At 36.2% G+C, this 17,380-nt stretch overlaps 1 protein-coding gene across 9 annotated transcripts in view; it reads right to left on the minus strand.

Moving 5' to 3' along the window:
- The window catches only part of R3HDM1 (R3H domain containing 1), a 209,860-nt gene that overhangs the window by 141,233 nt on the left and 51,247 nt on the right, over positions 1-17,380 (minus strand). For 3 of the 9 annotated variants that reach the window (XM_032856161.1, XM_032856162.1, XM_032856159.1), the window contains exon 1: positions 11,688-11,905. The exons of 1 other annotated variant lie outside the window; for it this stretch is intronic. The gene's annotated coding sequence lies outside the window, so the exon portion shown is untranslated. Of the gene's footprint in view, positions 1-11,687; positions 11,908-17,380 lie in introns of those variants that run through there. 5 more of the 9 variants (XM_032856160.1, XM_032856156.1, XM_032856158.1 and 2 more) reach the window with 4 other exon arrangements.

Here is a 17,380-nt window from a genome sequence, read left to right on the forward strand (position 1 = left end):
CACTCCAGGCTCTTACCCACAATGCTCTATCATTCCTACATACAAAGAGGAGGGGCAATATGTATTTAGAGAACACCTTTATTTCAAGACTTCTTTCTTTGTTTTAAAACGATTTATTTATTTGACAGAGAGAGAGAGAAAGAGAGAGAAGAGAGAGTGTGCACGCACAAGCAGAGGGAGTGGCAGGCAGAGAGGGAGAGAGAAAGAAGCCCGCTCCCTGCTGAGCAGAGAGCCCAGCGTGGGGCTGGATCCCAGGATCCTGTGATCATGACCTGAGCCGAAGGCAGACACTTAATCAACTGAGGCACCCAGGTACCCCTAAAAAGAGTTTTTATAACATGTGCTAACTCCCTTAGCATCATATTCATTACAAAAAGCAAACTTCGCCTTTTCACAGGGATAGGAGCTATGTATTGTTCTCTGCTGCACAGCAAGACAGCACTGTTAACTTATTAGTTGTCAATAAAGCTAATCACTACTGAAATATCAGAACAGCTGCATACCATCGAGTTTCTCTTAACCTCCCTATCTCTTGTAATCATCAGTATCAAACGAAGTAAACCTGGTTGGTAGTAAGGATTCAGTTTGTGGCTAAGGAACATTGTGAAGCCTAGTGGTTTATAAATGATGAATATGAATACTTAAGTACCTTCCTCAAAGAAACAAAGCAAGACAGAATTGGGATCAATATTTGAAAAGACAGACTAGTATATGCAATTCATGAATGTGTAGTTTCTTTAGTGAAAATTTCAGACAGTGTTTTCAGCAACAAAAATACAATACTGCTAATTCAAAGGATCACTTTATTATGCCTGGGGTCTAATGTTTGGTTCTACAGTTAGGCATTTACAAAAATAAATAGTCTACTTCCACAAGAAGAAAATCAGTTTACTCTAGGTTAACAAAACATCAAAAACTCAATTTTGTTATGAGGAAAAACTCTGGCTCCTACAGGTAAAAACTAAGTACTCTGCACATGAATATTGAGAAAAGAAGAATTATATTACTGAAGTTATCTGAAACAGAGTTTGGCAAAGCACACTGCATTTTTTCCCCCTTATGACTACCTGGTTATTCAATGTCATTTCATTAGATGAACACAGTGCTTACTTCTTCCCTCAGAGCAAAACATGTAATCAGGCACCAGCATTTATAACATAAACCAAGTTGCGGAAGACCAACACACACCAGATTCTTCTCTTAAGGGTTAGCAATCAACAAAACCTATTGGTCATGGGCCTCTGGTGAGAAAGACAAGGAAAATGGTTTATCCTGTATTTAGAAAGAATGAAAATTCACATTCTCAGAGTCAGTTACTTGAAGAAGAATATAGGCATCAATATTTCAAAATGCTAAATGTCTATGTGGTTTATAAACAGTTACTATCAACCAGAAATCTAACAAGGAACCACAGAAAGCAAGAAGCTGCAGTATTAGCTATGTTTTATAAGAGTAAAAGAGAAGGAATTACCTTGACCTAATGGGAATTGGTGAAATCTGAGTGAGATGGTTAGCAATGACATTTATCAACAAATACATAAAATAATTTTAATATGATATTTAGAGAGGGTAAAAAACTTGGTAAGTTGAAGAATAGGCATAAATAACTTATTAGTTGAGTTCCATAAGAGTATGAAACAAATTACATTTAGAGAAGAAGTGGTACACAGAGGTAAGATCTTACAGGAACATGTTGCTTTCTCAATGGAGAAATGGGGAAGATAGGAAAAAGAAGCCCACTTAAAGGAAAGAGAGTACATATGCTGGGGTTGAAGAAAACAAACAAACAAATCTGATGATACCCAGAAGTGGAGATGGCATAGGGAATGGGAACTCTCAGCTGCTATGAGTTCACTTTAGTAAATAATCTGTGATCTTGAAAGAGGTTTAAATTCCTCTTATGCTACAGCCCAGCACTTCTACTTCTCCATCTACAAAATAGTCACAAAAATATCCACTGTAATTGTTTTATTTAAAAGCAAAGAATGGGAAAGACCAAATGTTTACCAACACCGGCACTGATTTTTTTTTTTTTTGAAGTATGAGAACAGTAGTAAACTCCTACTGCACAGTATGATAAATGATTAAAATGAACGAACTAAAGCTGTATCAATACTAGTCTCCAAAAGAACGTTAGAATATTTAATGGAAAAGCAGAATTATGACTACAATACAATGCAACTTACACAAATATTTAAAAACCACACAAGCATTGACGGTAAAGGTCAAATCTATTTCACACAATTCTTTCTGGGAGGGAAAGGAAAAGGTTTCAAGTGAGACAGAAAAGGGACTTTAATCAATGTCTTTATTATTATTCTATTTCTTTAAAAAAAAAGACTTGTAGCAAATATAACAAAAGGTCAGCATTGCTAATTTTGAGTAGTAAGTACTACATGTTTGCTAGAATGCTCCTTTTTCTGGTCCTGACATTTTTCATGAGAACATGTTCTAAAAACCAACAACAGGAAAATAGCATCAAAGGGTGGATATATTTGAAGTTAAGATTAGAAGTTTACTCTTGATCTCATGAGGGATAGAGAGCCTGAATAACGGGAATTTTAAGAGAAGCCATGGAGAATTATTTGTTACAATTGTAGATGGACTCTGCTCTAACAGGTAAACTGTTATAAAAACTGTGGTGTAAAGTGACTAGAGTGTAGACAAAGGACTGAGCTGAAAGGGAAAAAAAAAAGATTTCATTCATTCATTCTAATCTTTTGGTTAGGTACTATGTGCTAATAGCACTGCTCTAACTACTAAGGATATAGTAGTGAACCAGACAGATAGGACCCCTTTACTTAAGACGCTTGCATTCTACAGCAGGGGAAAAAAATCAACAAGACAATTACAGACAGTGATATGTACTTCGAAATCAGTAATATTAACAGGAAACTCTGATATACCTATTATTATTCACAAAGCACTATTCTCAAAGCTTTCCCCGTATTAATTAATTTAATCCTCATAATAACCCTATCAGGTTGGTACTCTTATTATCCCAATTCTACAAATGAGGAAAGTGAGGCAGAGAAAGACTCATCAGCTTGCCCAAGGTTGTAAGACTACTGAGTGGCAGAGTTAGAATTTGAATTCATATACTCTAGTTCCAGGGCCCGTACTATTAGCCACTCCCTATATATACTGCCTCTAGAAATAAAGAGATATGACAGAAAGTAACTACCTGGGGGAAGCCAACTAGTTTTAGGAGCGGTCAGGGAAAAGGTTAGGGTTGTGATAACTGAAATAGTTATGACACAACACAATGAAGGTGTAGGTGGTGCTTGCTACCTATGACATAGGAAATATCTGAGGGGAGAAAAAAAAAGATTTAGTGAAGAACAATGATTTCAGTAATGAACACAGTAAGTTTAAGGTAACTTCGGGACATTTAGGTAGAGAGATCTAACAGGATGTCGAATGACCTGGAGCTAAGGAGAAAAGGCAGGGCTGATGTTATTTATTTGGGTAGAATAATTGTATAGATGGAAGCCCTGAATTATCAACATAGATGAAACTGGTAAGGAGCAACCAAGACAGACAAGAAGTAGGCTTAGCATAGAATCCCCAGGGCACAACAAACCCTTAAAGAGATGAGTAGGGAGGTGGAGGAACAAAAAGTCTACCAGATTTGGCAACAAAGTTGGCACAAGATACAAAGTTAATGCAAGACTGTCAGCATGTAAAGTGTGTAGGCCAAAGAGAAGCCAGAAGAGAAAGGAGAGAGATAGAGGTGAGAGGTTTAAGAAGAAAAAAGAGTAAGAATAAGAAGGAAAATCTGAAGTGGAAAGAAATGGAAAAAAAAAAAAAGTGGGGTCAGAAGCACAAATAGAAGACATAGACCTTAAAAGTATTCATTGTCTTGAGAAACTGAACGGAATGTGGCAGGAAACTGAGGGAATTCATATCTAATAAATACCTTTTCTATTTTACCCAGAACACTACTTGATGGAAGTCAGGAAGTTGAGATGGCTGTAGGGGTTGGGGAGAACCGGGGGTGCAGATAAATCTTGGAATGAGTCTCTAAGGAGACGCTCATTACAGCTGACACCTACATCCAGGACCATTTAGGCACAGTTCTTCAGAAGTCTGTAGACTACAAGAATTAGGGTTTCTATAATTCTGTAACCGAGGTCAGTGTAATGGGAGTGATTTAAATGAGACAGTTCAGGTGCAATTCGGCTATAGAACAGGTCAAATGCCTTTCACAACCATTCCAGATCTGACTTTTTATCACTGCGTGGTACAGTGCTTAAGAAACCTAATAATGCCGGAGGTGCTTGGGTGGCTTAGTTGGAGAAGTGTCTGACTCTTGATTTTGGCTCAGGTCATGATCTAAGGGTTGTGTGGCTTAGAGCGGGGACCCTGCTTTTCTCTGTCTTCTTCTGCCCCTCCCCAAGCCCATGCGTGCTCCCTCTCTCTCTAAAAAATAAATAAAATCTTAAAAAGAAATCAAATCAAAACAAAACCAAGTCAAAAGGTAAAAAGTTAGAAATTAGGAGAGCTAGAGTACTAAAAGAATTCTACATGTATCTTTAGGTAGCAGTGGTCCTAGTTTGAGCCAAAGCAGAAGCTAAAGGGAATGTTTTCACTTGTGAACCAAAGGAGCAGAGAAGTAGGAGACAAAAAGCTTATTTTTTAAAAAGATTTTATTTATTAGATACAGAGAGAGAGAGATCACAAGTAGGCAGAGAGGCTGGCAGAGAGAGAGGGGGAAGCGGGCTTCCCGCTGAGCAGGGGGCCCGATGTGGGGCTCAATCCCTGAGATCATGACTTGAGCCAAAGGCAGAGGCTTAACCCACTGAGCACCCAGGTGCCCCCCAAAACCTTTATGATACTCAGGTGATGGAGCCCAGAACAGAAGACTCTAGGGGCTATGGTACCCTGAAAACTAATGTTGGATGCTCTAGGAGATGCAACCTTGGGCAGGGACATGAGCAAATTTATGACAAGTACTATCAAAACTGGGAGTGTGGCAGAGAAAGACAAAATCAGAATAGTATACAAGAGCTGTTCAGGAGCTCCCAGGAGGTAATTTGGAGAATCCCAGGATAACCTGGCAAGATTCTAAAGGCACTGAGATATTGGGAGATGAAGGCAAGAGACAATGCAATAAAATGAGGGCCATCAATGTCACTCCATTCTTGGAAGTGTTTATTAACTACCTCTTAATACAGTGCTAGTGAGGATAAAATGTATTTTGCCTTAATTCTAAACCTATCACAGACCTGGATTAAACAGGGAGCTCCCTACTTTTGTGTTAAATGTAGGATTGAAATAGATCAAGTTCTAATAAGCTCTTTTGACACCTAACAAAATCTCTTTTAAGGACTACAAAGAGAAAGAAAAACTGTCTTACCATCTGATCATGCTTTGGGAAATTAACCACGAACATTTAAAGGTTTAGATTCCTGGAAAATGGGCACAGATAATGAGGATGAGAGAAGAACTTAAGATAATGGGCATGTAAGGAGAGAGAACACAGATTTTTATTCCATATTGAGTTTAAATGATTATAGTTCATTCTTTAAATACTATATTATCTACTCAGAGATGCTTCTAAGCAATGGAACTGGTTAGAGGGAACTGGTTGGAGGGAGAAATATCAATGTATTCAGACTTGACCTAAGTTTTTTCTTCTAAATAATGAGAACCACAAAAGTAAATTATTTACCTAGTACAGAACATCAAGCAATATTGCTAGAGAGTAAAATATTGTATAATGGAGAATTTGGCTGGCCTTTGTCCTTGGTTCCTGGGAGGTAGCGTCTAAATCCTTGCTTTGGGAGTATCTGTTACTGATGGTGTGTCTTGATAGTTCACCCTAATGAGCTGCTCATGGTAGGCCCCAAAGTGGGTTTATGCTAATGAATGATCCAGGATGGGGACAGTCACACCAGGAAGACTGACTAGGTAATTAGCAAGTTGGGGTTTTGAGCCATGCAATATCTGCATGAGTGCTTAGAAGAGAAGGGTGGGGTGGGAGTTTTGAGTTCAACTTCATGGCCAATGGTTTAATCTTTCATTTAACAGAGCTCCAATAAAAACTATGAATCCTGAAGCCTGGGCGAGAGTCCCTGGACTGCAATATTCTGCATATCATCACATATCACTGAATGGGAATATAATGCATCCTAACTCCATAGAAAGAGGACAAGGGAAGCTCTGCATTTGGGATCCTCCTAGATCTGGCCCTTTGTGTCTTTCCTTTGGTGCCGATTCCATCCTTTATAATAGAACTACAATTTTAAGTACAGCACTTTCCTGAGTTCTTTAAGTTGTTCTAGTAAATTATCAATTCTCAGAGGGTATTAGGAAACTTCACAGTGAACTGGTCAGAAATGAGATGGCTTGTGTCTGAGGCGGAGATTTGTAGGTGAAGTTAAGCACAACTCTGGGTTAGCTGGTATAAGAAGTCATTGCAATTATCAATCTTTTGCATTGTCTAGTCTCACACATTACATTCCTTACTAAAGTATTTTGTGATGGTTTCACAGCATATCTGTAGTATACAGCTCATGAATAAAAGCGAGCATCATGATGAGCACAATCCCAGCTTCTTTATTCAACCATTCGTAATGCCATCAATGAGAAGGTATAGACTCTCCACAGACTGTGTCAAGTGCTAGGCTATCCCATAAGAAACCTTTGTAGTCTTTGCGGTATTTTAGCTAGACTGTGATGTGATGTTCCCTCTGCTCATTCAAAATTCTATTTCACTTGGTATTTTTTTCTCTGTAGAACTAATATAACTAAATGAATTTCCCTCCATGTACTTTTTAGCCACGACTAGCATTTCACTTTTATCAAAGGATCACAATGAAAATTCTTTGAAGGCCTTAGAAGTATTAAGCTCTGTCATCAAAGAGTCTTAGTAAAACTCATGCTGGGCTTCTGGAACATGTATCTAATCCACCCAAAGTTTCTTTGATGGCTTAATATATTTCATCAACATGTGAAACTTCATATTCTCTCTAGCATTTGAATCAGTAGACCTAACAACCCATTTCTTTCTTACACAAAATCTGTTTCCTTTATAGGATTTTAATTTAGGTTACACTTGGCAGAATTCTATTTTATAACTACTAATATGCCACCCTTCACTTCTTCAATTGCCAACTACATTCTTTCTAACAAAGGATCACAACCCTCTTTCAAAAAGCACCTAGGGATTATGTTCAGAGGGAAAAAAAAAAGCTCAAAAATGTTTTATTTCTTCTTTTGGTCAAAGAACATTTCATGGTCAGTAAAAATAGCTTAAAAACAGCTTGAGGTAGAACAGGTGTTGTCTTTCAGTTGCCCTCGTCTACCTTCAGACTCTACAAAAGGCTGTGTACAACAAAGTGCAAATACTTTTATAGCTTGAGGATGCTGCTACTAGGCATGAGTGAACACCGCTGAGACCTTCATGGTCTCTAGCATTCATACTATACACCTAACTTGCACAATGAGCAGATAAAATTTCTCTTTAAAATACCTAAGGTTCTGTCCAATTTAATTGCTTCAACTGCCTATGTCTTTGCACACAATGAATAAATTCAGAGTCTAATACATTTCAGATCTAATTTTTTAAGGACTTTCGTTCATTATTGCCTAGCCAAGTCCACCACATCAAATTGTTTTAGTAGTTATTAATATAAATTTCTTGCTTTCTTTACAACTGTCTCACTGGAGCTCAATGGGGGCATGCAGTCCTCAATTATTTTGGCATTTATTTTAGATATATTAAAAGAAGTTGTGGTTTAAGAAGCACTTTGAAAGTACTGACGAAACAAAACATTCTACTGTATCTCTCTGGTGAATCCGTATTGTAGTCTGACATCAGATGTGTATAGTAATCAGTCATTGCATATGTTCAAACTACTATATGATTTTTGTGGAAGTGCCTGCTGCTAGAGGAAACCATACACCCTTCTAAGCATTTGAAGATAAAGAGAAAATGTTAAATCCACACAGATCGAGTAGTGATTTATAGACACCATAAAGCAGTAATTCTTAATTATTTTTAGACCATGAAAGGATCCTCTAGAGAGTCCTATTAAATCCAACAATCCTTTCTGTAGAAACGTAGCACTCATACTCGTGTATATTCAGAGACATTTTTGCATGTGCTTCTCAGGGTTTCTTAGTTCTCCAGAAGCATATACATGAATCCTAGTTAGCAATTCTTATTTTATATTTTACATGTAATATGTTTATATGCATGTTATACATAAAATATAGAATATATATTCTATGTAAATATATATTCTAAAATATTCTATCTATAAATAAATACATATATTCTAAAATATAGAATATGAATTTATATATATATAATTGCATACACACACATACACACACTTCCCCTCCCTTCATTTGCCCTCCCGCCCCCCCAAACCTTGCTCTGGTCAAATGAGAAGGTGGGGCTGGATCAAGAGACATTAACTGGGCTTCAGGCTTCCCTCTAGTCACTAAAGCACATCTGTACAACTCTACGGCTTAGAGGATGGCTTAGAGGATCTCAGTCTAAAAAAATAAAAATCACTGTATTAACTTTATTAAAATAACCTATATCAATTAGAATAAGCATTGGTCAGCCAGAGAGGTGTGATGAGAAGGTTTACAAAGACAATGACTTTTCTGTCCTATTTCACTCCCACCCCACAGGACCAGGAGTCTGATTTAACAGCATAGAAGCAAACTATAAGAAGCAGGGCAGGAATCAAAAGAAGGTAGCAATGACAAGTGCTACGTAAATTTTAGAGGAGGGATACATGTGAAAATGACATTTAACTCTGCTCTGAAAAGATTTTCATCTTACACAGCTTTCTTTGCTTTTTAAACATATATAGCTTGTTAACTGTGAATTTTTCTTCCCTGATAGTTCTATGCTAGTTATCATGAAACCATGATGCTATTTGAGATATACTACGCCTTCATCAAACTGCTGTCTCAATCTGCTTTTACAAAATTAAGCAAACACAGTATAATGGCAGTTGCTAGGTTTGTGATTATGTAAACAGGTAAATGCTAAGTGAATTTTTGTTCTTCATAATATTTTAAAAAACGGAGACACTAGAAACAAAATCTTGAGGAAAACATTTAAAAAAATCCTGAAAATCTTTAAATGAAAACACACAAGGGACCTCTGTGTACTATTTTTGCTGTTTCCTATAAATCTATAATTATTTCAAAGTAAAAAGTTAAAAATGAAAGAAAAAAAATCCCAATATATGTCCAATTAACAGTTTTAGAAAATATAGGATGGTATAAAAAAAGCCATACAGGTATAAAAAAATACAAGTTATTATAACCTGGAACACCATTATGAGATGGGATATTGTCTTAATGATCTTGAAAAGTAATTTTAAAACTGCTTTCTAAAAATCTTGAAAAATACAAGAATTAAGAGAAAAAGCTTTCCCTTTAAAGTGTAAACATGTATCTTTGGAAGGCAAAATATTTTAATGATAATTTCAATATGTGATCTTTTCAATCCACTTGTAAGACCTGAAACATAAGTTTCTAAAAATACAGAAATTGAGCAAAGGGTAAATATCTGTTTATTTAAAATATATTTGATTATTTACCCATTAATATCTTTTAGAAAGCAGAGTTTAATTAACATAAATTAAAATGCAACTAGTAACTGTTATTAATTAACCAAAAAATTTTAAAGTCAAGTGCAGATCTGGTTCTAATGAAAAGGAAAAACTGTATGACAATGAAATTTAGAGAGTACATGTGTGTGAGTACAGCTTGGACAGGAAAGGTAGAAAAAGATCTGACGGTAGGGTGGAAAAGTGAGCAAAATGCCAAGAGAGGGAGGGAGGGACACAGAAAGAGAAGGTCAGCCAGGGAGACTGGGAGAGACAGAAATAGGGTCAGAGAGGCAGGGAGAAGGTGAGGGACGTAAGAGTAAGAAGATGGTAAGGGAGGAAGAAGGAAGGGGTAGAGGAGAGGGCAGACAGAAAAAAGGAGGGGGAAAGGGGCACACTCAGAACCAGAGACAAAGGCAGAGGGAGAGACAGAGACAAACATAAAGGGAGAAAAGGGATAGACAGAGAAAGAGAGGTAGCTACAGAGATGGCTAGACGGACATGGAGGCAAAAACAGAGAGGGAGATAAGGAAGAGGGAGAGTCAGAGGAGCAGAAAAGAAAAGAAAAACAGGGAGGGAGACCCTGAGATGCAAGATAGATGGACAGAAAGGGACAGAGACTGAGACAAACTGGGAAAGACCAATGGGCTAGGGGAAGAAAAGAGGCAGAGAGGAGGGAGAGAGAGGAAGAGACACTCAGAAAGTCAGTCTCTCTCTCTTTCTCTCTCACACACACACACACACACACACACACACACACACACAGACATACACACACGGGTGGGGCAGGGGAAGGCAGAGAGAGATGCAACCAGAAACCTAAGGGAAAAAAAAAAAAGAATAAAAGAGAGGAAAGGTATAAAAAATGTAGAATGTGAAAAAGATGGGTGAAAACAGTTGTAGACAAGATTCAGAGTACCCGCTGTGTAATTTTTTTCTTTTCTATTTCTCAACATAAAACTTCAAAGAAACCCTGAAGCTTAAAAGAGAAATGATGAAATCTTCCTGGCATTAGGTTGAAATAATGTATCAGATAAAAGACCCTAATTTTATTAATAGCTATTAATATTTTCATGATCCTAATTATTTACACAGTTAGGAATGAGAAAGAAACAAAAGAAAGAAGTAATGATATTCAGCACTGATTAACAGGCAACTTAGTGATTTTCTTCCAGTTTCCTCTAAAAGAGATGAGTTATTTCTCAGGATCAAAATTACTTTCATATGGGGAGGGAGTTTGAAAATAGCACAGCAATTTCATATACTGGTAAAATTTTGGCTAATTCTAGGTGAAAAGGAAGCAAACTCTCAAAAACCTTTCAAACGAGCCAGTTACACACTAATGGACATATTTTAGTAATGTCACTGTATCTTACCTATATGGTAAGATTCCTGTTTTGAAGAATTACAAAATTTGAAGGTAAATGTCAAAATTTTTAGACAGTATGACTAGAAATAAGATAATTCTTAAAAATCACAGAGTTTTATTAGCATTAGCTCTTTTGCAATGTGGTATGATCATGCTAATCATAGCAATGACATTGCTATGTATCTAGGTACTGCCCTGTTATAAGCACTTTAAAAATTATTCTACTTCTTTCCCCAAGAAGGGTATAAAAAATTAAGATTAGCTTTGAAAGTTAAGGTTGTTTCTTAATTCTCAAGAGGAGTCTCATCTACACTGCATTTATTCCACAATGAAATTTTTAAGATTCAACAAGCTATAAGCATATCTATTCATGAAGAACTTGAAAGAGAAATCATTTCTCCAACTGCTATACACAAATAATAAGGAGCATACAGGTAAACTGTTCAATCAATACAGCACAAAGAGTTATCACAAATTTTGGGGTGGGGAAGGAAAAACTTGTCCTCAGCTAAGAAGTAAATGACTCCTACTACTCATTCTATCAACCTAAACAAATCCACCTTTGCAAAAATAAGCAAAAACCATTTTTAAAACATGCTGTCATTTTGGACATGGTAAGGATTTTACCACACATGCCCCTAGCAAAATTATGGCACTAAGTGACATGAAGAATAACTTCACAGATTTGATTACCTTTTGTACACATTTAGCAAATAAACAAAGAGTCACATACATACCTTCATTGTACTGGCGTTCGCTTCATCACAGAGAGTGAATGAAGATGTATTTTCCATAGTATCTGTAAACCGATGCTCTGCATTGCTCCTCTACAGAGCTCACCGCACACACAGCCAGCTGATTAGTCAGGCATTGGGAAAGCGCTGCTTTAGAGCAGTCTAAAGCACTTGCCGAGGACTCAGAGACAATAGAAAGTCAACAGCTGTATGTTGTGATGTCAGTAACACTCTAGCCAGTCACCACCCAAGATATCTGAAATGCATCAGAAGCTATATTGAGCTCTTCATTAGCAATTCAGGAGCAATGATGCAAAAGCCCATGAAACTGTGAATGTGCAAAGGCTGTCAGGATATTTGAGATTTCTCGCTCTTTAAATTTTTTTGCACACTGATTCCTGACCTCACACTGGTGAAAAAAGTTAAGATAATTATCTTCTTCTCAAATTCCCTAAAACAAAATGTATAGAGTCTAGGCGTGGTTAATACATCAGGTTTTTAATTAACTCTCTGACACTTTTAGTATCATTAGCAAAAAGTCTATAAAAAAACAAAGACAATCTGCCTACGAAAGCTGACATCCCAGGATTATTTTGCATCTTCATACTGACTTAATTGTCACAACGGAAGAAAATGCAATTAAGAGCATAATTCCTTATTTGTTAATTTGTTTTTGCTAAAATTAAAATGAGCTCACTTATTCTGGCAAGAGCATTACTTCTTCACACCAACAGATGGAGACAGCAAAAGAACTGAGATCAGAGGACAATTCTGCCTTGTGTCAGATGCTTGTTGTCTAGATGAGTTCAAGTGGTCGACTTAAAAGAAAAGGAATGAACCGAAACCAAGTTAAAAACAAAAAAAACAACAAAAAACCACAACTTATTAAACATTCAACAACTAGGAGCAGACACACAAAATGAAGAAAACAGACAACCAACTGTGTCTGTTGGGTAAAACACCAAATAAGCAGACAAAGTGTGTTTTTTAAATTCTAAGCATTGATTTCTCTGATAGCTCGGTAATGCACATGCTTGTTTCTCATTCTGCGAAACAAAGATCATACTTTCTGTAAGCACACAGGAATCTTGTATGGATCCTAATCAGAGAAAGCTTATACATTACTTGTACTACTGGAAGAAAAATGTATCCCACCAACCAGACATACTGCTTTTTCTGCCACTAAAAGGTTAAGTCTTAAAGAATTGATAAGCCCTTACAGCCTAACAGATCATCAGTGCACTATATATCAACTAGCAAACAGCAAAATAAAGACACTGACTTTTTAACTTGGAAATGTTATTCCTCTCTCAAAAATAGGCTCTATTTCAGCCCTATAAATAACTTAATAATAGATTTAAATCCACAAAACCCTTTCTGACTATACAAACAACAAAGGTAACAGCAGCTATTATCAGTGATTTTTGACTGAGAGGTTTCACGATAATTTAAAGTTCCTCAAAATACCTACCTCCCTAGATTATAATCCTTACCATGCCCTGTACTTTTCGGTATTTAGATGCGTTCAGAGGTAAAAAGCAAGTCTGACTATCCCAAAACAAATATCCAAGTTCCTGACTTTTCCTTATATGGTTACTGCTTTTATCAAAGGGTACAAATGATTTTTTCTCAGAATCTGTTCCATATGAGAAACATAAATTCAAGGCAGCTTTTCTTAAAAACCATAATAAAGGCTTTTGTTATGAAACAGATGGATACACTAAAATGCAGAATGATGAAGGAACCTACTGTTATTGTAGCAAAAATTAAAAAGAGTATTTCTAATAGATGGGTCAGGATAAATCCACTTGTATATTGGGATGATAATGTTCCATATGATTCTATTTTCTCTTTGAACTTTGGACGTTTTTAAGCCTTATAAATTCAAGGAATTTTGAATTAGTGAAAAATCGTAACTAAAAAATTTTAAAATGTAGTTATACTACTGTCAAGTAGATTCTGAAGGGAAAGGACTTAGATGGTAACAGTGAACTCCATGGATAATGAACCTTTCATTTAGGAACAATCTACACCTAGCCAATAAGACACAGAGCCTTCAATATTCCTTTTGGATACTATACCATTAATTACCATTAATGGATGCTATTATCATTAATTAGTAAGTCGCCTTGTCTGTACCCTTTAAGTGTTCCATACAAATAAACGGTGAAACAGATTTGGAAAGGTTTCTTATGATGTCCTGGAAATGTGCTTAAAACACGCCAACAAGGTCAGGTAACAAAGGAAAACTTTCAAGAATAAATCCTCAGTAAAAGAAAGATGAATTAAAAAATTTCATTTTTTGCTTAATCTCAAATTTCATACTGTACTTCTTAGAATGCTCAGTAACGTCCTCTGTAAAAACTGAAGCACACTGCCTCTATTAACATAGTGTTTAACTGTAGTTATGAGGTGAAAACTTAATTCCCAACCGAATTATAGGAACTAGGGCAACTATGGGACTAATAACAGAAATTTAATTGTCTAAATCTAATTACTGACATTCCCGATAAACTTTCTTAACTTTTGGTGCCTTAGCTCTCACCTGACTTTTTAAGTCAGAAACAACATTTGAATCTCGTTCTCTCACGTATTTCCCAACATTGTTAATAAAAAGAGCAAATAATTACCGTAAGGGACATCTTAAGACAACTAGTTTTTTAGAAAGTTAAAATTTTTTTATAAGAAGAAAATCAGTATTTTGCAACTAGTAATGCAGTAAGATTCTGGCAAGGGTCAGAAATATATGACACAATCTACTGGGTGAAAGACAGTTACTAGACAAGATATTCTTCAATTTATGATAACTTTTAATTACAAAGAGTAAAAGGTATGTTTATAACCTGCAGACTCTAACTTAACCAAGTGATCAAACTTAACATCACCCATAACACGATAGACAAACATTATAGGCCTCCTGATGAAATGTAGTAGGGGATAAAAATAACCACCTATGTAATATTACTCTGAAAATACATCATCTGAACCCAGTTGTGAGCAAACAATCTGACAAATGTAAACTGTGGACCATTCTACAAGACAGCCAGCTTAAACTCTTCATATATCAATATTATGAAAAATACGCAAAATTATGAAAGACTAGAGAGAGATGACAACAAATATAAAGTGTTATGTTTGTTTGGATTCTGATTTAAAAAAAAAAAACTATGAAGGGTATTTACAAACAACAGGGGGATGTCAATCATATGGTTAGTACATGAGATGAAATTTCATCAATATTAAAATTTGGGGGTATGATAAAAACACATTAGCCAAAGAGACAGAACAAGTGAATATGGCAAAATATTAAGACCTGGTAAAACCAGAGGGTATTTGGACGCTCACTATACTACTATCTTTAAACTTTTCTGTATAACCTTTTCTAGTGGTTTTCCTTTCTTTTTTTGTTTTGAGATAAAGTCTTAATCTACCGTAGCTTTTTTAATGTATGGGATTTGACACATCTTTTAAACTGTGACAGTACTTTTATTAGGATTATTTTTTTAATAATGTTATAAAAGGGGGGTAGAGTGACTGTCATAAAGCATTAATCTATTAGCAAATACGTTTCCTTTTTGAAAACTCTGTAATTTGAAGTAAAATACTTGACTTTGAAATATTAAAAAATAAGATGCAGAAGACATTATCCTGCTAAGGGAGGGTTCTTTCCACTACTCTATGCCAAAGGCTGTGGGTTTTTACACCTCCCTCCACCCCCTAACACACTCCTTGTGTTACTGAATAAGTTATCTCTCCAAGTAGTATTCTGTGCTAGAGACACATTTGAACCCTGGCAATTTCCTCATTTCCTTAAGATTCTGCTACTTTTACTGAAAATGAAATCACAGCAACATAAAAAGAAGAAATTCATTTCCTGTAGCCTATTTTTTTCAGTCTGAATAGCCCCCTCAATAGAAACACTCATTTCCAATAATTATCAATAAACAATAAAAGTACGAAAATCTTGAGTCTTGGCTTGGTCAAGGCACTTCTATACAGATTACACAACTTTAGTAAAATGCTTTCTGAAATAACTAATGGAATTTTATACATTTGCAATGGACCTCAGAAACACTCTTATCTAGTCCCCACCTTATTTTATAGTTTGGAAACTAAAGCTTCGAAGTGAAGTGACATGATAACTGCCTGTCTTAATGTAAACTGGATAGTAGCATAAACTAGCTAATTGGATTTTTTAAAGATTTATTTATTGGGGGGGAGGGGCAGAGGGAGAGAAAGAAAGAACTCCCCAAGCAGACTCCCTGCAGAGCCCAACTCAGGGCTCGATTCCAGGAGCCCAAAATCATGACTTAACCCGAAAGCATGAGTCAGATGCTTAGATGACTGAGCCACACAGGTGCCCCACTGATTAGATTCTATAACAAGTTTCTATCACGCACTACTTACAAGTGGCCCCAGATTAATCTGGCTTAATCTGTTGGCTTGTTTGCTCTCAGCGGATTTGATAAATTGCAAAGGTGGATAATATAAATGCGAAGGGATTATGTTCCTCATGGGATGGATTCCTTTCATCTTGTGAACCATGAAGTTCACTTTTTTTTTTTTTAAGATTGTTCACTTATTTATTTGATAGAGACAGACAGCAAGAGAGGGAATACAAGCAGTGGGAGTGTGAGAAGGAGAAGCAGGCTTCCTGCGGAGCAGGGAGCCCAATGTGAGGCTGGATCCCAGAACCCTGGGATCATGACCCGAGCCAAAGGCAGACACCCAACGACTAAACCACCCAGGCGCCCAAGATAATGCATTTTTGGCAAGAATACCACAGAAGTGAAATTATACCCTTCTCAGTGCACTATATCTGGGCATACATGATGTTGCCATATTGTCTTACAACTGGTGATTTTTACTTGGATTACTTATGGTGGTGTCTGCCATGTTTTTCCTATACAGTTGCTATTTTCCCCTTTGTAATTAATAAGTATCTTGTGGAGAGGCATTCGGTAACTTTGAAAACATCTTGTTTCTCCTCATAATTTTGCTCATTTTTAGCATCCACTGATACTTCTGCATGCAATAATTACTACAATGCTGTTTGCCTAAGGATGATTTCCTTCTTCTCTTCTGTACTTATTGGAAGTATATAGTTATTGGACCACTGTAAGAAAGCACTATCCCTTCTCACTCTTCATGTTTTATATGTATGAACATTTGAATACGTATTATAACTTAATACTATCATATAATATTATAACCTAATACCATTATTTAAAAGAATTACTTTCTGGTACTACATGATGTTCCAGGTTCATTTGTATTTTTTGGGTCCCAGACTCAGAAAAAAACATTTCTCCAAGGATCCATGTTTCCAATTTTTGGAAATAGTATTTCCAGAGGATCTGGGCACTGATATGCTCATTCTGACTAGGGTCTCAGTGCTCTTTGTCCCTCTCAAGAGAGAGAGATAGACATATACATTCATACATCTATATTTACTTCTGTATTTCTGCATTTGTATATGCATTCAATCCTGGCTTCCTGATTTAATGATATGTCCAACTCCAGTGAAAGACTATTCTAGACTATTCTTTTCACTATCTTTAAGTGCTTTATCCAACAGTGAGAAATCATAGTTTTGTTATCTATGATATATTCACTTAGTTGTTGAAACTTAGTATACAAAAAAGTTAGTCTCAGAACTCCTAACCTATATCTCTGGGAGAACACAATTAGTACAC

The sequence above is a fragment of the Lontra canadensis genome, unplaced genomic scaffold (genome assembly GCF_010015895.1).
Source record: "Lontra canadensis isolate GAN:19392208 unplaced genomic scaffold, GSC_riverotter_1.0 scaffold11, whole genome shotgun sequence".
NCBI classification, from domain to species: Eukaryota; Metazoa; Chordata; class Mammalia; order Carnivora; family Mustelidae; genus Lontra; species Lontra canadensis.